The following is a 27,567-nucleotide window of genomic DNA, read 5'->3' as shown; positions in this document are numbered from 1 at the left end:
GCGTTACAGGTAGGTAAAGATTGGGACCAATGGGTCTCTTCCTTGGGGTGGGTACAACCCCTATTTTGCCACCCTCCAGTGGGAGGGGGGCATATCCCTCACTCTGGTTGGCTGGGTCCCCCATCTACAAGATGACGAGGACTGAATGCTGTGCTTCACCTCGCCTCCCCCACCTGAGGGGTGGGGTTGGCAAGGGTGGGCACACTTTCCTTCCTCACTTGGTTTTCCTGCCAATTCTCCCACCCAAAGTGGGAGTCAGAACGTGTGGGGGCCAATTGCTGGAAGCAGCAAAAGTCCTGGGGAAGCTCACAAAGGCGGCAAGCCTTTGAAGCTTCCCCTTCATGGACCCTGCCCATCCTTGGGGAGGTGGCTTGGCACCTCGTCCCAGGATGTGCATTGTTTCAGACCTCGGAGAGCAACAGGTTCTCAACCCAGGGGTCCACAAACATGTCTGGTGGTGGCATCTGGCGAGCAGCCTGGACACTAGTGTTAGGTCGTTTTTTCAGGGGGCATCTCTAAAATGCCCTCTGTGTGCATTTTTCATTAAATCACACCCTGGCATAAGTGTGGGTTTAATGTGCTGAGAGGTTTGGTACTAAACTTCCCAGTTTTCAGTAAAGCCATTATGGTGCTGTGGAGTTCGTAATGGCAAACTCCAAGTACCATATACTCTTAGTGACATTACTGCACTTACAATGTCCAAGAATTGGCTTAGGCACTGTAGGGGTACAGGGCTAATGCACCTGTACCCTCACCACTGGTATAGCGCACCCAGCTAGAGGGGCGGCTGACCTATGCCAGGGCAGTGGGTTGTAGGTATGGCTCACAGGGATGTGTGCCAGGTCGACTCTTCACTTTGTTCTGCACCAAAATACGCAGCCTGCAAAGGCAGTGTATGGGTGTAAAGGTACAGGGCCTCTAAGGGTGGCACAATAGGTGCTGCAGCCCTTAGAGCCACAGTGCCATGGGTACCTGTGGTACTATTTACAAGGCACTTACCTTTGGGCAAAGAGTGCCAATTGATTTTTGTTTTCAATGCAGTTTAGGGATAGAACATAGGCCCTGAGTACCTGTTTGGCAGGAGCCCAGGTCACACTCAGTCAAAGTACATCAGCAGTTCAGCAAAAGTGGGGGCAACCATGCAAAAAGATGGCACTTTCATATAACTGTGTTCAATGAAGTCCACTTATAAATTATGTGTATTACATACTAAATCAATCTGACACAATCTAGCAAAAAGTTATGCAAACCTACTATGATAGTATTCATACGGGGGCAGGAGCATACGCTAACCCGCAAATGCACAAATTAATAATTAATTGCATTGTTTTACATTATAGAATGTTAAATGCAAGACAGATAAAGAACACTTTGGTTATATGAATTGAATATTTTGACCTGAATATAAATTTATAATGCATAATTAAATAATTTCATTTCATATACAAGTTACGCAAAATGATTTAAAAGCATCACTAAAAATGATACCAAAGGGCGCCATTTTTGGTTAGTACAATCTCAAAAGTGTATTGGAAGTATAAGTCTTAAGCTTTGAGCAGGCCTCTGATTTTTATCAGACAAATAATATGGAAAGCAGAAGAGAATACAATTTGTCTTGCAACAGGTGGAAATATTCCTAATTTTACAAAATGTAATTGATTATGAGAAAGTCTTGATCAGTTACTCTGCCCTGAGCACACATTTTGTAAATTAAAAATTGAGGACGGTGAGAGGGGTTAAGCATGCAATTGTTGCTCGCCTTCAGGAGCATATGTTCCAGGAATTAAAAGATTGATGTATTTGTCATGATTCGGAGGCGTCATGAGAGTTTGGCATATGCAGACAAGATGGATCCGGTCCTCCTTCACTGCACCGCATACTCTCTAGTTAATGCTCTCAGTTGTCTTGAGCCATGGTGGAGTCTGGTCAAGTGAAGGAAGGGTGCAACACTGAAGGTTCCTGAATTTCAGTTTTATAAAAGAGGAATAACATTCCCCAAAATATGGTTGAGGTTTTAAAACGTTGTAAGACTTCATCCGCACCCATGCATGCTTCTGTTCAGTCAGTGATACCTTGTCCTCTGACAATGAAGCAATAACAGGGCCGGACTGGTAACAGCAACCAGGCCTGGCAGATTGTTGCTCGACCGGCCCTAGGAGCGGGAAGTGCAGGGAGTGAGGAGGGAGGCGCTAGCAAGAAGCACCACTCCTGCTTTTGTTACAGGGGGCCGATATGCAAAACTGCCCCCCGTGTCAAAACCGGCCCCCACGGGCACAAAACCGGCTCCCACCCCTCCGGCCCACCGAGGAAATGCCCGGTGCCCATTACGGCCTGTCCGGCCCTGAGTAATAACATTGGTATGTATGGCTCTCAAAGAGACCCTCTATCGTTTATTTCTGCTTCTAAATCAGACAACTTATTGCTATGATGCAGCAACAGTTGTTATAAAAAATCGTTTCCCACTGTTGCTACAACATGAAGACCTTCCAGGCCAGGGGACAGGGCGCTGGCTCAAGCCAGTCAGCGCAGCGCTGCTTGCCAGCTCTGACTGAAAGCAGTGATACAGTGCGGCTATTATAAAAAACCTTTCCTTATGACACCAACCCAGAAAAACCCTTACACTACTTGTTCATCAGTGGGGTCCCATGACACCGAAACACACATTCACTCAGTTTTTTGGATCAGTGATAAGTAGACAAGCTGCAAGACATACGGGATACCTTGTTAAAATCTTTTACCTAACTAATAACTAAACACATTATATACATTTGATTTTGGAATTGTCGGTTCTAAACATCAAGGTACTCCGCTATTTCGGTTGATGGACCAACTAGTAGGAATCAGTTGATGGCGATTAAGTCCAGCTCAATCATAATTTAAAACATTTTAACAATTATTGATCATAACTTTAATTCTCATAACCACAGACTCAATTTTTGAGTTAGCATGAAATTTTATCTAGATTAATTGAATAAATTGAATAAGTAAAGTTTTATTAGACAAATATTCTAGACATTATTTTCATAAGCATTTAAGTAAAGATTGAATAGAAACGGAAAATACTCATTACCCTTGGCCTTAGGGCGATGACGAGAATGGTTCACCAGAACATGAACCGAAGATCACAGGATAGGTTCCCAATACTGACGGACTGTCCCTCTAACCTCCTCGGACGTATTCCCTCCCAGGATAGAATCCCGCGACGGTCTTGTTCTTTTTCCCCATCAACGTTCGAAGTCCAAAATTGACAAAGTCTTTTACAGCATCAGAAAGAAAAGACAGCGTGTCGACATGAATAGATCGATGTAGAATAAGCGTTGCCACATCATTGTAAGCACAAGCTCCTTTATACCATTTACACTAACTTGCTATACCCAAAATTGAAACCGTTTAGGGGCTACATTCATTCTGATTGGTCCATTGGAGGGGTGGTGATTGTCACCTCATCGTCCTCCTTGCCCGAACCGGTTTTGCAAACAATCAATGCATACAATAGTTCTCGTGATTCATCAGGTCCAAATGTTAATATATTTGTAACATTATTTGACAGTCATGAATTAGTTCATCTTCTGGAGTTCGAGTCTCCCATCCGTTCCATGCATTCATGCTGAACTCTTGGCACAACTCTTGTTTTATGTCAGCCTGGCCTTGACATCTCTCACTCCGGGCATAGGCCACACACTCGTGACTGGAACTTCCACTCTGCTCATGCGCGGGGGCCATCTTTATTCTAATATGAAAACAACATAGCAGAAATTAGACATAGAAAATAAGCCCTTCTGTTTACCACCCACCATTCTAATGACCCGTGTTAGGTGTTACCTAGCATAAGCGACATTTAAAGCCATTTTACTTACCATCTGCATTCTTTGCCACAATATAATTTTACTACAAACGAAATACATGCAATTTACTTCTACTTTCTACATTAATCACAAACCTATGTTAATTTAATTTCACATTTGTAAATAAATTAGATTTTTGCAATGCCAGTTGGTTTCCTGTGTATAGTGTCTAATTAAAGGTGCATTTGTTGATTAATACATGCATTCAAACAGTTAGTATTTTTAAAGTTATGAGGTCATTCATTTCGGAGGGGTACAAAAAATGTTTGTATTTCCCCTGCTCCATTAGCAGAAAGCACAGCTGCAGGAGGGGGAAGGAAGGCAGGGAAGGTAGTGGGTTGGTCAAGTATGGCAGGTAATGTATTGTTTTTTGGTTTACCTTTTGAACAGAGATACATAACAAAGGCCATGTTATGTAGCGCTGCCCTATAAATCCTCTGCTACTGCATAGCAATTGAAATGAGGGGCAGATTTTGTAAGGGGCCATACATAACAGAAAATTATAGATGGAAAAAAATTAATTACATTCATTTTTTCACCTCGGGACCTGAGTGATCTGAGTGACATCATAGACAACGCAAGCTTCGCTGTTATTTGATGTCACTCAGAAGCTCTTGGTGAAAAATATACCGCTTCTATAATTCTATATATTCAATGTTATCTTTAAAGAAGCGTGTACGATTAACACATCCCATAATGATTTTATATGACGCGTACGTAAAGAATTTTCCAGGTCCACCCCTTCCAAGCGAGTGTTCAGACCCACTTGCTATTCCAGTCTATTAGATCTGATAAAGTGATCTTTGGGTTGTTGCTCTCAATTTGGGGCAGCACTTTGCAAAGGATATTTTGCCCAGCTATTGTTTGCTTCAAATGCTGAACTCCAGGTGTATCTGAGCAGGGAGGAAACTACTGGTATGTATTGGAAACAAGCATTGACAAAGCCAATAGATTTTGCTTATGAGAAACCTATTGCCTTTGTCAATGTTTTTTACATGTTGTTCAGCAGTTGAGCTGTTGTGCAACATGGGTTACATTTTTTATTTTTAAGTGCTATGGTGCGGTCAGCATTGACAGCGTCATCCCGTTTTCTTTTTTTACCATTAACTAAAAAAGTAAAATAGTAATAAAAAAACACTTGGCCTTACAAAGTTTATGGTTCAGTGTACCTAGAAAAGGTAAACAGTCATCTCTCCCACACTGCTGTGCTTACCTCTGTGGTGTCAGTGACAAAGGTACAGCCAGGGAAAAAACATATGCAGAAGTGAGACAGAGGGAGTCCCCACCTCTCCATCCCATCTCAGAGTATTTTTTTTTAAAACATGAAGTACTGTTTGAGATGCAGAGCCCAAACAAAGTGGCAGAAGGGGCCATTTGAAGTGATGAATCGATAAAACGAAAATGAATGAATGAATGCAAAATTTTATAAAGCGCACAAATACCAGAGGCGTCTTGGCGCTGAAAAGTTAAGAAAAAGAAGACGAGGGTCAAGTCTTTGTGGATCACGGGTTGAAAAACCAGGTTTTAAGATTCTTCCTGAACGTCAACAGTGTGGGTGAAACTTTGAGTTCTGGAGGTAGGCAATTCCACAGTAAAGCTGTGGTTCTAAAAAAGCTTCTGCCTCCCTAGGAGGCCCGCCTAAAGGAAACCACCTTCAGTAAGTTTGCTGTGCTTGACCGAAGATATCTGCCAGGGGTATACCTTGTCAAATTAGCCATACAAGTATGCAGATGCATTTCCATAGATTGAATTATACGCTAGGCAAAGTGCCTTGAAGGAGATGCAGTGGTGGACTGGCAGCCAGTACAGTTGTCTAATGGTGACATTGGCAGATTGAAGTTTTGGAATTTTGAGAAGAAACCGAGCAGCAGCATTTTAGATAGTCTGAAGTTTTTTAAGTGAGCCTTTCGCAAGGCTAATGTAGAGACCATTGCAGTATTATATTCCTGAGAACACTAAGGCTATGATTACTGATTTCAAAAGATCAGCTGGCAAAAATTTCTCAATTTTCTTAATCATTCTGAGCCAGTGAAAAGATGAGGAGGTAGTTAGATTAATTAGATTTTTTAAATTCAAATCACTATCCAGTGAAAACCCCAGGTTTTTAACTTTGTAGATTGGGACGGGTGCCTGACCTAGATCCGATTGCCACCAGTAGGGGGACCATATTGCTGGATTATTACCAAATTGAATAACCTCAGTTTTCGTAGAATTCAGCTTTAAACAGTTACTGGTCGTACTGTTATCCACTGCACTCATACACTCTCTAAATGTATCCCCAGCCCCACTTTTACCCTTTGCCACTGACACAATGATTTGAGTATCCTCGGCACAGAACGCTAGGGAGAATCCGAAAGATCTAATCAGAATGGCCAATGGGGTGAAATAAAGATTAAAAAGGGTTGGGGAAAGAGAGGAACCCTGAGGTTCCCCGCAAGGCAGACAGAAGTTTCCTGAACTGAAGACCCACTTGACACAACTTGTTGGCACCCTAACAGATAGGATTTAATCAACATGAAGGCTGAGTCGTGAAAGCCCAAGTTGTGCAGACGGTCAATAAGTACCTCCTGATTGACCGTATCAAAGGACGCAGAGAGATCAAGCAAAATTAACGCTGCATTACCTCCCTTGTCTAGAGATGATCTAATTTCCTCAGTGGTGGACCGCAGCAAGCTCCTAAACCTCTAATTATATTTACATTTCTCAGGGAATTTAGAACAGCTTGTGCAATTTTCATCTGCTACAAAAAAGCTTGACAAACTTGGGAATTAGCAGAACGGTGTGGCACTTAAGTCACTGCTGGAAGCCCCACTCATCAGCTAACCTGCTAGCCAGAGGCCAGTAAAATGTAGCAGCAAGAGTAATGCTATTAACTTCACTGAAATAAACTAGGGCAAGCATCAACAAATGCGGACGTAGAGAGAGTCTGCAAAATTGGGAAAACAAGCTTTGGCAAAGCCAATAGGTCTCGGCAATGCTGTTCAGCATGGCTGAGTTACTGAGAGTCCAGTATCACAGGATTTGAGCCGACAACGAGTTTCTTCGTCCAGTTTATTGTCCTGTCCCACCGAACACAAAAAAGCGCTAGGGCGTGGCCTGCTCTGGTCGCATCATATCACTTTTTTCAGGGACTTTCCGCCATGCTGAGCAGCAAATGTGTTACTAGACAACATGGCTAAAAGACATTCACATTGACAAGGCCAATAGCTTCGGTATTGCAGAGCTCTATTGGCTTTGCCAATGCTTGTTCATTGTTAACGGGGTCTTGCTGAACAAATGTGGAAGTGACAGTGAGAAAGATTTGAGCTTTGAAGTGAAGTGAGGATGTGGCATAATAGCCAGAGATGTCGACAGGGGAACTGGGGAGCCAGGTTTGAATCTCTGGATCGGCTGAACAATTTGTGATTCTGGGCAAATCACTTACGCTTTTCCCTGCCTACGACAATGAATGTGTCAATGTGTAATGTAACTGGTGAGCACTTAAAGCGCTGATAGCACTATGGCATGATGGAGAAAGGAACAAGTGCTCAAATACCAACAGATATTGAAAAAAAACTTTTTCAGATATGCATTTGTACATGTACATGCACATGCATTTTAGTGGCGTGTGTTTATGTGTTCAAAGGAGATGGCCTGAAAACAGAAGTAGTCGTATGAAGTGCTTAAAAACAAAGCACAAGATGGAGAATGGAATAAGCGCCCCAATACCATCGGATCATGCAAAAAAAAAAGAAATAAATAAAGAAGTGCTGTTCGTGTTTCAAAAACTTTTCAAGAAATGCATTTCTTTATGTACACTCGCATGCATTTTCGTGGTATGTGTGTATATGTACAAGGTAGATGGCCTGAAAACACAAGTAGTCCTATGGAGTTCTTGAAAACAAAGAAAAATGTAGTTCCGCAAACCGGTAACAGTGTAGGGAGACATGTACTTGGTTTAGGCACTTTGGGAAGGGACAAACACAAGAAGAGGTCATGACGCCAACATGCATTGGCGAATGGCCTCAAAGAAAATGAGAGTGATGCTTAAGTTTACCAATGGAAGGAGATGGGCTGCCTGTAAGCCCACTGATAGAATACAAAAATGGCCATATTCTCAAGGAGCTATCGCCGAGTCAATGGCACCTTAGCGCAGCCAAAGTCGCAATAAAGTTACCGCCCCATTCACAATCCGGTGCTAACAGCCCATATCACCAGTTTTCCGGCAATAGCATCCCCAAAAAACATTGCCACAGATGACCCCGGCAACTATTGCTAATGAGATGCAGAGTAGGCGTTCCCGTGCAGAAAGCCGCAACAACACCTCTCCATAACATTCTCAATGACCAGCCAGATCGGCGATAAGATCACAAAACATGCGATAAGGCGCGTTAGCGGCAGGAAACTAACACATGCTCTGACCTGGTGCAAAGTCGGACGACAACCGGTATCAGACAAGGGAGCACAGCCCATAGCCAAACATGAAGAACAACAGTTGCTCCCGGGCAACTGAACATGCAGCCCGGAGCCCCAATAGTGCAACAACACCCAGGACTCCCACCCCGGACACCCCCCGCCCCCTGACCAGACCAACACTGAGACAGCGCAGACAAAGACATCGACCTGCTGAAAATGCACCAACCTCACAGACCCAACACCAGGGAATGTCATTGTCCACCACAGGCTCAAAAGGACAACCATCCTACGCATCCTGACCACCATTGCCCACAGGCCGATGGTACCAACACAGCAGACAACCAACATCCCTCCACAGACAAAGCTGCTGGCTGTGCTGCACCTGTTGGCCTCTGGGACTTGCCAACCAACAACCACCAGAGTCCGAGGGGTAAACGGCGTTTACTTAGCATGCGTTACTTCGCATGGCATTACTACGCGGACGTTAGTACACACGCATTGTTACTTAGAAAACCTTTACTACGCAAGTCGGAACAGCGACTTGCGTTAGGGGGGGAAGGTGTTGGATTTAAAATCCAACACCTTCCCTAGTGTCCGCATAGACTGGAGTTGGAATAGTAAATTATACTATTCCAACATCCAGCACCCCCTACTGCAATTCGTTGTTCCGAATTGTGTAGGAAAGGAATGCGAACTAAAAACGCGGTCGTACTAACGACCGCGTAGTAATGGCATGCGTACTAAACTCATGCAAAGTAACATCGTATATTCGAGTCCGAGGAGTCTCACAGCCAGTCCAATCCAAGCCCCCTACAACTGTCTTGGATGCCCTCATCAGCTTGGTACCACACTACCTATCCTTCCCCCACACTGCGCAGGAACAGCTGGAGACCAAGCAAGGCGTCAATGCCATAGCTGGCTTCCCTCACGTGTCATGAGGCAATTGAATGCACACATGTCCTACTTGTGTCCCCTGGTGACACTGCACACAATAACCGCTACCGAAAGCACACGCATACCATCAATGTGCAGGCAATAGTAGACCACCTGGGAATCTCCACCAACGTTGACGCCAACCACCCATTCCGAGTGCATGAGTCCTATATCTTCCGACAGTCCATCATCACCTGGCACTTCCTGGCTGGCACCTATGGAAATGCGCGGCTCGTTGGCAAGTACCAAATGAACACACCACACACCTCAACTCCACAATCATGCAACTCACAACACTGGGAATGCACACGTCACAAACTCACATACAACATGCCAAACAACATGTCCAGCCACCAGAAATGACAGCACAACTTACTCTGGCAACCTGGGCCAGCCATGTACATAAGCCATCAACTGCATGGCACCTCACCACACAATAGCAGATTTTGGGAAGAGGTGGGGACCAGGCATGTGCGAAGGAGGCAAGTGACCGATGAATGAGAATGTACACAATGCCAAGTGTGACATTGAAGCGATGGCCAGACTGCAGTATGCAGACCACACTCATATACATGTCGACATACACCGCTGGTGTATGGAGTGCAGTGGACAGTGGACGCAACCATATCACCCCAGCCAGTGGGGAAGAACCCGGAAATGTAGTTTGTTACGTCCCCCCCTGTAAGCATGAGCGGAGTGGGCTGGCCCGGTGTACGCCAGGCCAGCATAGGGTTGTGAATAAAAAGCACGTAGCTCTGGGCGTGGGCCTCTTCCGGAATGCTCAACGTCTCTGCCAGGGCAGTGCCCCTCTCCCCGCCACGAGGCCGACGCCGTCGCTGTGAGCGGTGTTGCCTGCGTTCCTGTGCGCCTGCTGCACCCCTGGCCGCAGGTCACCGTACCAGTCCTGCCAGGCCCTGTGCACCCAGGCCTCAATGCACACCTGCCGACACGGAAGTGTGTCAAAGAGGGCCCACCACGTGCCGGTGCAATCTCAAAGCCTGAGTGCCGCGAACCTGGCAGCCTCCTCAAACCATCACGGCCTCCGCGATACAGGCCCGCAGTACTCCCTTCTCGTTGACGTACTCCACCTGCATGCACAGCGGACAAGTAGGTCACACATTTGAAACTGAGTCTTGATTACACTATGGCAGAGAACATCAATTATAGCTGATTTTATCTCACTAGACTCCCTTCTATGTGGTGCCACCAAGTCTGTGCATAGCATTCCATCCACACGTGTCCGTGGGCCCACGCGGACTACTGCCCTCGGGCCACGCTGCATTCGAGTCGGTCGCACATGTGGGACTGAGTCTTGATTTGTCAATGGCAGAGTATATATCATTGCATGCAAGGAGAGGTGTGAGAGGAAGACACGTGTCAGTCAGGAGGAAAAAAGGATCATCGTTATGGAGGTGATCGAACACTACCGACAACTGCGCTGGTGTTACTAACTCTGTGCATCACAAGACAATGACACGTGGCTGTGGGCCCTTGATGACCGCTGCCTCCCGCCTACACTGCAGGCGAGTAGGTCACACATTTGGGACTGAGTCTTGATCATACATTGTCCGAGTACACACATTAATGCAGTGTTTACATCACTGTACTCCCTTCGATATGGTGACACCAAGTCTGTGCTTGGCATCCCAACCCAGGACCGGCTTTAGGGCGGTGCGACCGGTGCCACCGCACCGGGTGCTGGCTTCCTGGGGGCGCCGTGTTTGAAAGTTTATCGTGCTTTTGAAGCACCTGCTGCAGCGTTTCTTTCCCCCGGCAATGACCAGGCCTCACATTAGTGTCAAGATAAGTCGTGTGATTAATTGTCTTCCTGGAGAGAGATGAGCATTTTGCATAGTTGAGGTTTTGACTTCGGTGAAGTTAGTGCAGAGGGTTAATGTGCCTGCTGCAAAGAACGTGTACCCAGTAGATTACAGAGTGCGTATGATGTAAACAGATCAGCAGGTTACTGCTTTCAAAAGAGACATCCTTTGGTTACTTGCAATTTATAACTTAAAGTCCTAATATAGAATAGTGAGCTATTAATTTTCATCCTAGAACTGCATACACACTGCAAAGTATACATTATTAGAGCATTGATTGATGTTGCAAAAAGGGTTAATTTGGCTAGAATTCGATTCTTATTACAGAAAACTCCCAACTATGCTGTTTCTTTTTCGACTCTGAGTTTGTGCTTCTCCACACCAAGCACTCTAAAAACTATACTGCCTACCAGTATGGATGACATGTGACTCCTACACTGTTAGTCCTTTGGCTTATGTAACATTTCCTATACACTAATTTACACACCTATGATTGATTGTCTCTGTGTAATGTGCGTGTGACGCAAAGTGCTCGGACACCCTACACTGGTATGAGTGGCGCTATATAACTAATTCAATGCATCTGAGAGAGTGTGGTTATGGAGACTTGGTCACTGTTAAAGGGTGCTAGTGAGAGAATCCGTGGTGGAGGTGGTCATTGGGGGGGCGCCAACAAACATTGTGGCACAGGGCGCCACCAGCACTAAAGCCGGCCCTGTCCCAACCACACGTGTCTGTGGGCCCTTGATGACTACGCCGGCGGCCTACACTGCGGTCCAGCAGGCCTCATGCCAATCCAGGACAAAATAACATATCTAGGCAGTAAACATTAATTATGAAATTGTGAATCAACGTCAAAATTTTAGTTAGTTGAAACAGTGTACTCTCACATGGATAAAAATGATTTGAATCTTTTTATTTATTTTCAATAAAAAAATCTGACATTGTGTAAAGGGAAACGATACACACAAAGACAACATAAGTTAGTCATAATGACAGAGAATAATGTTTCAAGATTAATACATAATGACATAAATAAAATACTACATATACTGGCTTATGAAGCAATAAAAGATGGTAGTTTCGGTAGAGAGATGTAATTTTCTACGCGCGTGTCGGCATTAAAATGCCTTCTTCAGGAAAAAGCCAAGATAATTCTGTGTCCCTGATGGACATGAAGTGAAGAGGAATTCACAGGTTACAATTTACAGTCGGCGTATATGATAGGTACTGCCGGATATCCAGGGTCTTGGTGTTGACGGGTAAATACAATCTGATATATCCTGCTTGAAGCTGTATAAAGACTTTCATCGTTATTTATACAGCTTCAAGCAGTAAGTTACTGCCCTGGCCAATCGACGTAATCTTTGGTAACTCTGGTGATTTAGGATTAAGCGCCATCAATGATTGATTTATTTACTACCATGGAATAAGAGATTGCCTAGAAACCCTGAGTCTGTTTGCTCAAAACTACATAGAAATTCAGCATCAGGATATATCAGATTGTATTTACCTGTCAACACCAAGACCCTGGATATCCGGCAGTACCTATCATATACGCCGACTGTAAATTGTAACCTGAGAATTCCTCTTCACTTCATGTCCATCAGGGACACAGAATTATCTTGGCTTTTTCCTGAAGAAGGCATTTTAATGCCGAAACGCGCGTAGAAAATTACATCTCTCTACCGAAACTACCATCTTTTATTGCTTCATAAGCCAGTATATGTAGTATTTTATTTGTCATTATGTATTTATCTTGAAACAATATTCTCTGTCATTATGACTAACTTATGTTGTCTTTGTGGGTATCGTTTCCCTTTACACAATGTCAGATTTTTTTATTGAAAATAAATAAAAAGATTCAAATCATTTTTATGCATGTGAGAGTACACTGTTTCAACTAACTAGAATTTTGACGTTGATTCACAATTTCATAATTAATGTTTACTGCCTAGATATGTTATTTTGTTCTTGAACCATTTCCCTGTTCTAGGAGTACCTATTATTTACGATGGGCCCTTATTTATACATTAGACTCATGCCAATACAGTCCATACCAGGCAGGACACGTCATCATCGCTGACTGAACACCCGCTCGGCTCTGGTGCTTTTGCCTCCGTCAACCACAAGTCACCCCCAAATGCCATGTCAACGTCGTGTGTTAGAGTTCCAGGAGGAACTCTCTGAGCCGCGTCTGGCCCGTGCTGACCGCTGCCTCGGGCCTTCACTGCGGTCGAGTAGGTCACACATTTCAAACTCAGTCTTGATTTATGTATGGCTGACTTGTAGTCATTGTACAGGCCTCATCGCAGACTGCATCCCCTTTCAGTCCTGATGCCACTAAGTCTGTTCCCCGAGAACCATTGACACTTTCTGGTTGAACCTTGGTGGCGACTGAGTCCATGGACTTGGAGTTGTCATCACCATCATGTCTGTGATACTGACTTTGTGGCAAAAATGATGCCTTGGCATTCCACTCCTCCATTTGCTGTTTCCGGACAGCTTCCATCCTCTGCATGATGCCCTGGAGGACACCTTCCACTGTCCCCCGCAACCCTCCGCCACATTCACCTCGTACATCGATGAGGACCCGCTCAACTCGCGTGGCCCATCTCACAGCACCGCAAGTCACCGTCCGTGGTGGGGTGCCTGTGCCGGCCGCAGTGCATCCGGGGCCACTAACTCTGTGCAGCTCAAGTCAAGGGACCCTGTTATCTGAGATATTGGATGGCCTCTGAGACGATGGCCTTGGGATCATCGATGCCATGTGTCTGTGGTCCTGCGTTGTCCCCTGCCTCCGGCCTCAACTGCGTTACACCAGGGCTCACACATCAAATCGAGTTCTGAGCGGCCCGCACGACACATCACCGCAGGACGCACACGTCACCACCACCAGGTCCACCTCCAACCGCCAACTGCAAGAGTCGAAACAGTTGTACTGGCAAACTAACTGAGTTGCTCTCACCTGTGGTGAATGCCATCATCTGCCTGATACCCTGCTTGACACTCCAGGTGCCCCAACCTCAGTGCACTGCAACTCACGGACACTTCTGTTTGCATATTGGGTGACCTCTGTACATGCTCGGGCTACCTCCATGATGCTCCGCTGTTGTCTCTGTTATGCTGGTGATTTCTGTTTCTGTTTTACTGCTGTTCACTGTTCAAGTTTTTGCCAGCACCAACAACTCCTTGCGGGCTGGCTTACACTCACCCTACACACATCCAGCACAGGCGTCACTGTACATGTGGCCCTGCCAATAAAGGGGCCGGGCGCACGTGCCCGTAGCCAGTTCCACAAACATTCTGCAAGTGTCCTTCTGTTCATAATGTATGCATGAGGGCCCCGATCCCAACAACATTACCTTGTTTTGTGTGCAGCGGACGCCAACATGTCACCGCAGGCAGCGTGTTAGACCTTGGACATATTGCTTCATCGTCACCCACTCAATACGTTAGAGGAGTGTACTGGGCCGTCGTACGCAGGTCCAGCGTGGGTGTGTGAATAATAATTGCATGCCTCTGGGCGTGGTTCAATACTGTAAATGTGCACATGCATGTGTCTGTGTCGCATTGTGGGTCTCCTTGGTGTGATGTAGGTGGTCTCTGAGGGGAATTAGACAACCATGCATGTGGTCTAGTTGGTGTTCCATGGGTTTAGGCCCCACCCGCACTTGTTCGGCCACCTCCTTTTGTCATTCTGACACCTGGCATTGGAATGCGACGTGTGCCTAGGTGACATGTTGGGAGCCAGCCGTGGTGGCGGGTGCTTCCTGCTGTGTGGTCTGTGCAGGGGCTGGGTTCTCCTCTGTGTGGCTTGGCTGCCCTGCTCCTGGGGGTGGGTTGCCTAAGATGTCCATGGGCTGTTGTAGGGCGTCGGTGCCGATGGTGGGGTGGTCCTCTCCAGAATCACTGATGGGTAGTCTGGTCTGCTCAGCTGGAGGTGTTGTTTGTCCCTCTGCAATGTGAAGGGGAGATGCATGTTGACATTGTGTTGACAAGTATGTTGGCGCATTCTCCTTGTTTACATGCAGACTGTATGACTATGTACATTGTTACTGTTTGGGAGGTGCTGGATTTTGATGCGTGCCAGTGGACATTTGGACTACATGACGGATGTGGGTTTGTACGCGTACATTTCCTTCTCACAGTTTCCTGCTCTGTTAGAGTTGTGTCCTCTGTTCTGCAGTGTCGGTGTTGCACTTTGTGCCACATTGTCATCAATGTGGATGTGCTGTTATTGCTATGTGTATGCGCTGCTGTGTGCCACGGGGAGGAGGGACATGTTCCAGGGTCATTGTGAGTGTGCAGTGTGCTACACATCGTTGTGCATGTGGGCCATTGTGCCCATCTCCCCCAATCCCCCCAGTCCCTGGTTGTTACTCACCCTGTTGATGTTGTGTCAGGTCCTCTCGGGCTGTGTCCTGACTCCTGCCTCCCTGCTGCGTCTCCACACTGATGACTGTGGCCTCAGTTTCCTCCAGCTCCTCCTGTGTCGCAGGACTCCCAGAGAGTTGACTTTAACTCTCAACTGGCTTTTATATTGTCGCAAGAATCCTTTTAGAGCCTACAATCACCCCTAGGCACCTGTACTCACCCACATTACCAATTTGAATTCCTTAAAGGAAACATTTATGGGTTTTGTTTATTTTGTTGTCAACCATCATCACTGTAGTCTTCATTAAGTTTAATTCCTTGTCGTTTTTAATTGTGTACTCTGTAAGATGTTAATAAGCCTCTGCAGATCCAGTTTAGTGTGACTTGTTAGAATTACTTTGTCTGCTTACAACAGGTTAGATAAAGGGCAACCACCTACATTTGGCTGGCGAGAGTTCACAGGGTCGAGGTCAGCAATCAGATTGGCTAGAAACAAGTTAAAAAGTTGAGGTGCCAAAACACATCCTTGTTTCAAGCTGAAGTGAGTTTTAATCTTCGTAGAGACATGCGAACCATAGGTGATCTTTATTCTTATCCGGGTATTAGAATACGAAAACTGGATGGACCTTAGAAGGGAATGGGAATTTCCCACTACACAAGTTTTTCCCGTAAAGTATTCCGCTGAACATGGTCAAAAGGGGCTTTGAAATCCACAAAGCAAAGATGGAAAGGCATTTTATTTTTCAGCTGTTGATCGATAATCAGTGACAGTACTAGGATATTGGTTGTGGTGTTTTTCCCTCTACAAAATCCTGATTGGTTTATAGGGATTATTTCCTTGTCATTTGCCCAGGTTGTTAAATCTTGCAGCAGCAGAGATGCAGAGTATTTAGCTTCGTTAACAAGAAGCGCTACTTATATGTAGCTTTCTGGTGCCGATCTGTGTTTTCCTCCCAGTTGTGAACCAGGTTTATAATAGAATCTCTCCAGTAGTCTGGTATTTCCTCACACTGAAGGGCATGATCAAAGCATGAAATAATTTGGCAGCCCATAATGAAGAATTTGTCTTACAGATAGCCTGTGGAATCCCATTTGGGATTGGTGCTCCATCACAATGTCCTTTCACTATGACCTTTATCATTTGGGTCTTTGCTTATGATATAATATCTTTAATGCATGAACCAGATTGATACAGAGTAATGTCCACATCATGGATCGTTGTCAAAACCGCATTGTTCATTTTTCCTGGCTCTTTTTAGGTCTCGCCTAAGCAGCGCTTGCGCTGGCTCTTCAAGACATGCTGTATTCAGGATATGGCATTAAGCCCCACCCACTCTCCGCTCATCTTTTTAATTGACTCCTATTACTATCCTTTGTAAATGGTGGCTTTTCATTGGTTAATCGGCTTAGTAGTCCCTCCTCAGTACCGCCTTTTCTTTCAGTGTGACATCCCATAAGGACTGCCCCTGTTACTCGTTATGTTATTTATTAGTTTTGACGCACTCTTTACTCCTTTTCACTTCTTTAACCTCAGGAACTGCACGCAACCACGCTTGCTCCCTTTCCCGGGCTGCAGCTGACTCTTCCTCCTCCCCATTCGCTCCCTCTCTTCGGCTTGCAGCTGCCTCCTCCCTCAGCTTCAATAATGGTGGTTGTGCAACTTTCTTGTAGCGCGGCTCAACAAAATCCTTTTTTTTAAACTACATTCTTTTAATGCAGTGCGGCACACCAAGCTTTGTGTTGGGTTGGGCGGCCAGTCTAAGATGGTGTCAGGAGACTGGAGGTTGCTGGTGCTTGCTGTCCTCCCAGCTGCCCCGCGGGGCAGGTCCCGCCTCCCGTGCTGCTGGGCTTGCAAATCGAAGATCTCCAAAGTGCATCCATTATTGGGGGTGTCATCCGTGTGCCCCCTGGGTGCTCCTTCGCCTTAATGGAGAGGGACTACTCAATGCGTCTTCGGCCTGGCTGGGTTTCTCAGGAGGTGGTGTTGGAGCAGCTTGCCCAAGATGAGGGGCCATTGCAGCTGGAACCATAGGAGTGGGGAGGGCAGTGGGGCCTGGTGACACTGGCCCATCCCAGATTGGGCTCCTGCAGGGCTTTATCACATTTGCACAAGGACAGCTTTGGACCAGCTGTGGGATACCTTCGCTGGTGCTATGGTGGTAGTTGATAGCAAGTTGGCTCCAAGTACTCCACCCTGGCTCCAAGGTATCCTGGCAGCTCTGGCAGTGCATGCAGCTTGCAGCTTAGCTCCTTAAGTTTGGACCTAGTAGAGCTGCACATGCTGCGCAAATGTGGTTCCCAGAAGAAGCAACGCAATCCAAACGGCCTGGAGCGACTGCGATGATGTGGCAGTGGTGGCCAATGCATTGGCTGCTAACCTACTGTACCTGGCACTGGGTTTTCCAGTGCCTGCCATCTTTTTGGCAGCGGGCTGTCTCTTGTTGGGAGGTGAGCTGGCTCCAGGGGCTCTGGTTTTTCGCTGGGGCTTGGTGCTAGGTGTCCGCACCCTCTGGCTGACACACTTGTGAATGATTGTTACTTTCCCTCTTTCTTTCCCACTTGGCAAGCTGCTGAATCTGGCCTTCCGTCACAATATCAGTACATGCCTGCTGCAAGAGAAAGTGGTGGACATGATGCGCAATGGTGATTCTTACAACGAGTTTGTGAAGGAGGAGTTCAGCAAAGGTGCTCTGAGGAATAAGACTGTGGAGAACATCCTGACCCCAGTGCGGGACTGCTTCATGCTGAGTGCCGGTGCTCTGCTTGACTTTAGCACCATGTCACAGATCATGCAGAGTGGTTACACTGGCATCCCTGTCTATGAGGAAGAGCGTTCTAACATTGTGGACATCCTCTATATCAAGGACCTAGGATTGGTGGACCCCGATGACTGCACGCCCCTCAGCACCATCACCAAGTTCTACAACCGATCCACTGCACTTTGTATTTAATGACACCAAGCTCAATACCGTGCTGAAGGAGTGCCCGAGAGGTGAGACCAAAGTGTAGATCTTGTAGACCCACACATTGATTACTCGGATTTGCTTATTACATGGTTTGGTGTTTGAGAGCACTGGGTGCTATTTAGTTCTTACTGTACCTTTGCAATGGCCTGTCAATTAGTTTCAGTGTTTTGCAAGCTTATTTTAATTTATTTATTTTATTTTATTTTTATTTTGAGAGTTTTATATGGCGCTGGCTAGACCCGGAGGTATCAGAGCGCTTTACATAAGGTTGCAACAGAAATTACAAAATTACATCAGTTTCACGTTACATCAGTTACTAGAAGTGCTGGCTAGACCCGTGGGTATCAGAGCGCTTTACATTAGGAATCACATTATTACACAGTTAAAAACAGTTACCGGTTACATTGGTTATACGAAACAGATTTAAATAGTATGGAGGAAGGATAAATAGGGCGGATGGGGTAAGGGGGAAGGGTGTAGGTGGAACTTATGTTTCTGTGCCTACACAATACTGCTACCCAACTACTTTTTAGGTCATAACCTACCGAATAGCGCAGCTGCCTCTTTTTGCTAATGACTTCTTGGGGGCATTTAGGAAGCTTTCCTGGGAACGCATTTCATCCATTGTTTACCAATGGCTTTGTTGTTTTTAACTCACATCTGCTTGCTTGTTACTATTTGCTGTCTTTATTTGTTTTAGGCTGTCCAGCTTGAGTTCGTTCCTTTCCTCCCGTGACCCTATCCTTCCACCAGTGTCCGATTTCTGTAAACAGCCCTTTAAATCATCTTCTTATCTTGTCACATTTGCTGTGCATTCAAAGACAGAGGTCACATGTCAGGCTCTTTTTTCCGAAGGAGCTCGGTGCTACTTTTCTTTCTCTGTATTAAAAGTGAGAGAATTTATGTGACAGTCATGCTGAGTACTAAAAATGTGCAAAAAGAAGGTTGTAGGATATTATTTTTTTCTAGCTCACAACAAAATTGAAATACCTGTAAATTAACTGTGTAGTTATTTAAGTATATATTAGAATTAGAAAAGCACAAATTAAACAATTTTTGGGGGTAATTCTCAAGAGTGTTGGAAACATATTTTAATACAATGAAAACAAATCAATATACTAGGTGATGTCCTTTGCACGGATTACCATTTGTGCATAGGAAAACTGTATGTCTGTGCAAATGTAATGGTCATTTCAGTTGAAGATGTGGTGTCTGTAAACACAGTGTGCTACCACAGCATGCATACTCCACTATACACACGCCACTCTTCCGCACGCCACTCTACACTACTCTAGGCCCCTTCACTTCACTCCGTACCACTCCACTCTGCACCACTCTACTCTGCACCACTCTACTCTATGCCAATGCACTCTGCGCCACTGTATTCCACTCCAAGCCACTGCACTCTACAGCACTCCACTCTAGGCCTCTCCACTTTACTTCGCTCCACTCCACTCTTCACCGCTCCACTCTGCAACACTGCACTCTAATCTGTACCTCTCAATTTAGCACCAGTCCACTCTATGCCAATCCATTCTCCGCCACTCCAATCTACTCTGCGCCACTGCACTCCATGCCACTGCGCTCTACCCTGCACCACTACAGTCTATGCTACTTCAATCTACTCTGAAACAAACTATTCTACGACCAGCACTCTATGCCACACTACTCCACACCACTGCAATCTAGCTGCAGCACTTCACTCTACACCATGTTATTATTTGCAACACCAATAGCACAAACATTCAGTATTGCGAGACCTATTGCATTGCAAATGCTTGTTTTTCCGATGAAGTTAGTATCTCCGTTTATGAGTCTTGACTGAAGCAGTCTTTTAAAACAGACGCCCACGTTGTTTCAGAGATATCTGACATATTTACAGGATGAGGGCCCTTTTCATGTTGATAACTAAATGCCATAAGTTTCTTGAATTGTGATTTTTTTTTTACTTGCATGCAATCATTTTGCCCAACAAATGCTCTAATTTAACCTCTCTTCTTTCCAGCTGTGTTTTTTACACGCTGCCCTCTGTTCTGCATATTTCTCAATCGAGTTGACGCTGAGGGAGCTCTCTGAACCCATCTCCACGCTCGCCTGACCTCTCTTTTTCCAGATTTTGTTGTCGTTTTAAGATGATAAACAAACCCGGGGAGCACTGAGGCCGATGATGTTTGTTGTTGCTGTCAGCAGGGCCGGACTGGGAACCACAACCGCCCCTGGCAAAGTGCTCGGCCGCCCCCCTCCTCCCCCCCACCCGGGGGTGGGGGAGTGACGCCGAACTCTTTGCCAGGGGCGGTTTTCGGGCGATTTTTGTTACAGGGCCGATTTTGCAGCTATGCTGCAAAAACGGCCCTGTAACAAAAACGGCCCCCACCCGTGCCGCGCACCGGGGGATTACCCGGTGCCCGCTACGGCCAGTCCGGCCCTGGCTGTCAGTGAACATTGTTTCGGCTGTACAACCTTCCCAGGCTGCACTGGGGCGAGGTTTATGTTTTCACCTGCCTCTATTAATGATTCCGCTGCTTGTTCTATACGTGTAATGGATTTCTCTGTCCATTTTATCTTTTTCATACTTCACGCTGTTTGTGGTACCAAGGCAATTATTTGCCAGAGAAGGGGTGTATAAGGGAACAGTAAGTTGAATGCTTGGGGCAAGTGATTACTTTCCTGTCACCCTTCTTTTGTGAAGGATTTTATGTAATTGAGTAGCGGCAAGGTCACAATTGTGTAGCCGAGTACAGAATGCAACCTGATGGTGTAGTGTGTTGGTGCAGGGGACGTATCTACAACTTCAGGCCCTGGGCCCTAGCCGCTCAGCCTGTGTTGCCCATTGTTCCCCCGTTGTACAGGGCCACTTTGCTTGCCACGTCCCTTGTGGGCGGTGCTCCACATTTTGACCCTGCCACAGCCTCTGCTCATGGGGTTCAGGTGCAAAGATCAGATTCATGTTAAATCCCCTGTGACCAGGATTCCAGTTGAAGCTGGACCATTTCCAGGTCGATGATGGGCGAAAGTCGTTTTCCAGTGAGTTTTGAAAATATCAATGACCTTCGTTCACTCAAAAAACGCACCTTCATCAAGAGCTCCAGCACCTTGAAACATTCACTAAACCAGTAAACCACTGAGGGGAGGCCAGTGGTCGCTTGGGGCGGCTCTCACATTTCCGGTTCCGGTATACAGGTCTGCTAGGCCTACTCCAGTCCCTCACTCAACCTGTACTTGCTTCTTACATATTTAAACTACAAGACGCCTTGGCAGGTCCTTGAGACACATACAAGCTGAGCAACTTCTCTGGCTCAGGCCATGCTCACATCTGAGTCGGTGCGCCCATCTATACGTGAAAATAAATACACGGAGAGGGCAAGCGTTCTCAAAAAGAAGTGGGACAGCAAATGAGAAAAGACAATAAAAACACCGGCCCAACCTAAAGCCTGTGCCATACAAGCAGGCATCACAAACACTTCATCATGTGAATGCACGAAGCAATGAACACACTTACACACCTGCTGTGCAATGAAAGCGTCATTCTAAGGAATGCAGAGATTTCTGTAAGACGCTTAGAGCCACTTTGGCTGTCAGCATTCATGTTTCAGGCTCGTTATGTTGATATTAAGCATTCATGTTTCAGGCTCGTTATGTTGATATTAAGAATGCAACATGAAGCAAAAAGCCACTCTTTGTGACACGCTTAGAATGGGGACGTGATGCATGAGGTGTATTAGTGCTCAAAGGGCCTTTTTTGGGCTGCATAAGTGCTGCATAACACCACCCTCTCTCCAAAGCATAGGCGTTTGCTAAGCCATGTCTGTCATGGGTACTGGAGGGAGTGTTGCTAAGCATGTAGAACAGCATATGGTTTACATATCACTTGCTCGGGTTCGTCCCTCATGTGTGAAAACGCTTGAACTTTCAAATACTCCAAATTATTTGCTTTGTGCCTTGGCACCATCATACCAATAAGCCTGGATTTACCTTCATGCTGCCCGGGTTAACATAAGAGAGTTGGGCACCACTTTTCTATGGATGCCCATAATATGCAAAGAATTATCACCGCAACACTCCCAGGGACTGACATAATGCCATGCATGTGCACAGTATGTCAAGAATTACCACCATTCTGTAAAGACCAGAATCACACCAGAGACAGACACCATGAAACAAAAAATGCCCACAATATGCCACAAGTTACTATCGTTTTGCCACAACCAGCATTTTATGAGGTGTAGACAATGGGCATCATCCCATGGATGCCCCACAATTTGGCATGAATTACCACAATTGTGTAGGATTAATGTTGCGCCTGGCCCTTTTTGAAGGGTTATCCGCAAACTTTTTACCTTCATCTCCAATGTTTTCTGACCGGTTTTCTTGGCTTTAGGACTCTAGGCACTTTACCACTGCTGATCAGTGCTAAAGTTCATATGCTCTCTGTCTAAATTGAAATTTCGATTGGTTTATCCATTATTGGCATATTTGGTTTACTGGTAAGTCCCTAGTAAAGAGCACTGTATGTGGCCAGGGCTTGTAAATCAAGTGCTACCAGTGGAACTGCAAAACACACAAGAGGATGGACGGAATGTTGCACATTGGCAAAACATTCACCCCCAGTCACAGATCTGGGTTTGATCCATCGTTATTGTGCTCACCACGCCACCCCAGTTCAGACATGGCCATGTGCAAATCAGTCTTGACCCTGTGCCTCATGAGAACAGTCCAGCCCGAACTGCCAAGCCATGTCTTCCCTGGACCGGAATCAAGCATCCTAGGACTGGTTTCGGTGTTTCAGCCCTCTTCAGCCAGGATAGCTTGACTCCAGTGGTGTAGTGAGCACGGGACCCACGTCTGGGCATACCCTTCCCACATAGGGCGACAGCAAAACACACAAGATGATGGACGGAATGTTGCACATTGGCAAAACATTCACCCCCAGTCACAGATCTGGGTTGAATCCATCGTTATTTTGCTCACCACGCCATCCCAGTCGAGACATGGCCATATGCAAATCAGTCTTGACCCTGTGCCTCATGGGAACAGTCCAGCCTGAACTGCCAAGCCATGTCTTCCCTGGACCGGAATCAAAGCATCCTAGGACCAGTTTCAGGGTTTCACACCTCTTCAGCCAGGATAGCTTGACTCCAGTGGCGTAGTGAGCACGGGACCCACGTCTGGGCATACCCTTCCCACATAGGGCGAACAGCAAAACACACAAGATGATGGACGGAATGTTGCACATTGGCAAAACATTCACCCCCAGTCACAGATCTGGGTTTAATCCATCGTTATTTTGCTCACCACACCACCCCAGTTCAGACATGGCCATATGCAAATCAGTCTTGACCCTGTGCCTCATGGGAACAGTCCAGCCCGAACTGCCAAGCCATGGCTTCCCTGGACCGAAATCAAGCATCCTAGAACCGATTTCAATGGATTTAGGCCCAGATCTCTGTACTGGGGTGAATGTATGACATTGTTCTGCATTCTGTCCATCAACTGTTGTTTTTGGATTTGTCACCCCGAGTGGGACGGGTATGCCTAGACGTAGGTCCCGTGCTCTCCATGCCACTGGAATCAAGCTATCCTGGCTGAAGAGGGGTGAAACCCCGAAACCGGTCCTAGGATGCTTGTTTCCAGTCCAGGGAGGACCTGGCTTGGCAGTTCGGGCTGGACTGTTCCCATGAGGGCCTGCAGCACTGATTGTGCCACCCACATGAGTAGCCCTGCAAACATGTCTGAAACCTGCCACTGCAGTGTCTATTTAGGCAATTTTAAATTGCCATGTCAACCAGCATCACTTGCTAGTCCCTAACCTTCCCTTTTTCGCATTTAAGACATCCCTAAGGTAGGCCCAAGGTAGTCCCATGGGCAGGGTGCAGTGTATGTGAAAGGTAGGACACGTACTGGTGTGTTTGACATGTCCTGATATTGAAATACTGACAATTTGGTTTTTCACTATTGCAAGGGTTATCTCTGATATTTGTAGTGCAATAGCCAATTACATAAAAGTATCTTTGGCCATTAGAAAAGGATATAAATTAGAACACCTTGAGCTGCCTCAGTGAAATTGCCATATGCAAAGAGTCGTATGACCCTGGTATTTTAGGATTTGTTTTTAACACATTGTTCAAATTGTTGAAATGCTGTGATAATGTCTTTGTAAATCTGAATGGTGTTATGAATTGTCTCCAGATGCTGAATTTTATGAATTGTGCTCATTTGAAGGCTATGGATTTTAATTAAACTGGAAATTCTGGACGTTTATTCAGCTGCTATAAAGCCCACTAGAAAAGCACCTTATCCTATGAATTGACATGGCTCATGGTTCCCTTTTGTGATGTTTTTAAGTGCATGTTTTATTGTATGGTGGCATCTGAAACCATTATTTGTGATCCAGCGAGTGAATTTTAGTGAAGAATGTTACATTATTAAATGGTCAAACGGACCTAGGTTTGAATTTGATCTAGTTGTTGTTGATGCACTGAATGCATTTTGTATTCTTTTATGGCTGCTCAAGCCGAATAAAGATTTATTGATGATGATGATGATATCTCTCCCATAGGTTATCATTGGAGCTGCCTTGTAACTTCTTACAAATGTAACTTCCAATTGGGAAGGAATAGATATTTGGAGTTTAGGGTCCCAATTTAAAAATACATATTTTAGTGAAGTTGGTTTTTAAATTGCGTGTTTGAAAATGCCACTTTTAGAAAGTGGGCTTTTTCTTGCTTTATACCATTCTGTGTCCCTGCCTGTATGTGGAATTAGACTAATAGTTGGGCTGTTTGTGCTTTCACTCTAGACAGTCACACAAAGGGAGCTGAGGTGTGCCCTGCATATCCTCATGGCCTAATCACCAGGCGGATGGGTCTTCCTGAGCTAGAGTGGTGGGAGGAGCTGTCACTGACACCTGAATAGGGCTGTGCCTGTCCTCACATGGGGCTATCTCCACCCCATGTAGTGTGGTTGTAGCCAGGTCAGGGAAAGGCAGGGCCTACTTGAAAGGCAGAAACTGGTATAAGAACTGGAGCGGTAATACCATAACTTCAGAACACTTCTGGACTAAGAGGAAATTCTGCTAGGAAGAAGAGCTGGAGAAGCTGTAATATGGGAACTGTATCACTCTGCTTGTTGCTGTGTTGTACTAGCTTACTGTGTGTTGTTTCTGTCTTGGAGAGTGAAAGGACTGGACTTTGCTTTCTTATCCTGCTTATCAAGGTTCTCCAAGGGCTTGTGTGTGCTTGCCTCCTGTTAAGAAGTCTCTGGGTCATCCGAGACTTCAGCCCATGAACTCCTATGCTGTGAGTTATGACCAGCCAAGTGGTGCCAATTCCCGTCCTGGGTCCTTGGAGGTGGCTTCTGCTGCAAGAAAAGAAGAAAAACCACACACCGCTCTTCAGCGCCTGTTTTTCTGGCCGCAAGCTTGCCGTGCGGTTGAAAAAACCAATGCATCACTGCGGTGCAGCCAAAGAATCAATGCAGCACCTGTCATACGGCTCCATGATCGCCACAGCCCGAATCCCAAGCACCGTGACTTCGAAATCCAAAACACCATCTCCGACTCCGACGCAGGCCCAGCCGTGTGGCTAAAAATTTGACGCATCACCTGCTAGCAGCTAGGAATATCGATTCAGCGCCTGTTTTGCCACTGCCACATCGACCCCAGCATGCCTGGATTTTCCCCTCATTGCACCTGCGCGCCAAATCTGCATCGACATTGCCCAGCAGTAAGGAACAAAGGGCATGTGTCCAAAATCCGAGGCATCAACTCTCCTCGTCGAAGGAAATCGATGCGTCACTTTCCCTGATAGCAAGGAATCTACGCATTACCTCCTCTGTACAGCAACAAGGAATCAACGCATCACCTACTCTGGTAGTAAGGAATCGACGCATCACCTCCGCTGTGTTTCAGCACATCATCTCCCCTGCACCTGTTTTCGTCTTTTAATTGTGACGCATCCCATGTACTTTGCACTAACAAGTGATGCATCCATAGTTTTCTATGGACTGAACTATTTGAACCTTTTAAAAGTGATATCTTAGCTTGTGTATGTTGGATTTTTGTTGTTTTTATCTTGTTATATTCAGCTAAAGATTGGTTATGTTTCTAAACTGGTGCGGTGTCCATTTGTATTGTTTTCACTGTGTTACTGTGTGTTTATGTACAAATGCCTCACACATTGCCTCTGAGATGAGCCTGGCTGCTTGTGCCAAGCTACCAAGGGGGTGAGCAGGAGTTATCTTAGCAGTGTAATCCCCTTACTGTGACTAGAATATGGTTCCCTACTTGGACAGGGTGCAAGCCACTGCCAATTAGCGACCCCCATTTCTAACAATTAACATTATACCGCACTCTGGCTTCGCCCTGGGCTCCCGAGGGGTGGCTATCCTCTTGAAGCGCACCCTTCCTTTTGTGCTCACGCAAGCTATTCATGACCCCCAGGGAATGTCCGTGGCCCTCTGTGGTACACTGTATGGTAATCCCCTCAACCTTGTGTCCATATACTCGCCCCCCTCGATGTTCACGATGACTCTGAAACCCTCCACCGCCCTTCTGGCCACTTTGCCCTTGGGGCCCACAATCATCGGGGGCGACTTTAACACGCTTTCCACTCCACACCTTGACACGACTGGCCCCGTCTACTTCTAGACTTGTGCAAGCGAGACAATTAACGAATTGATCCAAATCCCTGGGCCTCTGCAATGCATGGCAAATCTGGCACCCTCACATCAAGCAGTTCACTCATACCTCTGCAGCACACCATACACAGGCGCGCATAGATACAATCTTTGTCCTATCCACTGACTGCCACATGATTCAAGACGTCCGTATACTCTCCAGGGGTATCTCCGACCATTCCCCATTGCTCCTTAGTATGGGGTCTCCCCCTCTCGACACGCCCAACATGGCGGATGAACGCCTGGTTCCTCCAAGATAAGGAATTTAGAAAGATGGTGGGGGCAGAGCTTAAGCAGTACTTCCTGACCAGTGATGGATCGGTTCCTTCCCCGGGTACCCTATGGGAGGTGGGCAAGGCCACCATCTGTGGCTTTGCTAAAGGCCAATTCAAGCGCCAGCGCCAGGCCTAGCTGCAGCAGATCACCTTGCGTGTGGCACAAGCGCTGCGCCTGGAGCAACCCCCTTCTACTGACCGAGATACTTCCCGAGAAAGGCAACTCGCTCACCTTCGGGCTGAAATCAAGAAGCTTTTCCTGGATGCCGCCAAGCTCCTCTGG

General features: G+C 46.2%; 1 pseudogene; it reads left to right on the top strand.

Moving 5' to 3' along the window:
- The window catches only part of LOC146811838 (metal transporter CNNM3-like), a 35,982-nt pseudogene extending 17,603 nt beyond the window's left edge, over positions 1–18,379 (top strand).
- The last annotated feature ends 9,188 nt before the right edge of the window (positions 18,380–27,567 follow it).

The sequence above is a fragment of the Triturus cristatus genome, chromosome 7 (assembly GCF_964204655.1).
Source record: "Triturus cristatus chromosome 7, aTriCri1.1, whole genome shotgun sequence".
In the NCBI taxonomy this organism is placed as follows: domain Eukaryota; kingdom Metazoa; phylum Chordata; class Amphibia; order Caudata; family Salamandridae; genus Triturus; species Triturus cristatus.
The sequence above is the reverse complement of the archived record's forward strand: the minus strand, read 5'-3'. Positions and strand labels throughout refer to the sequence as shown.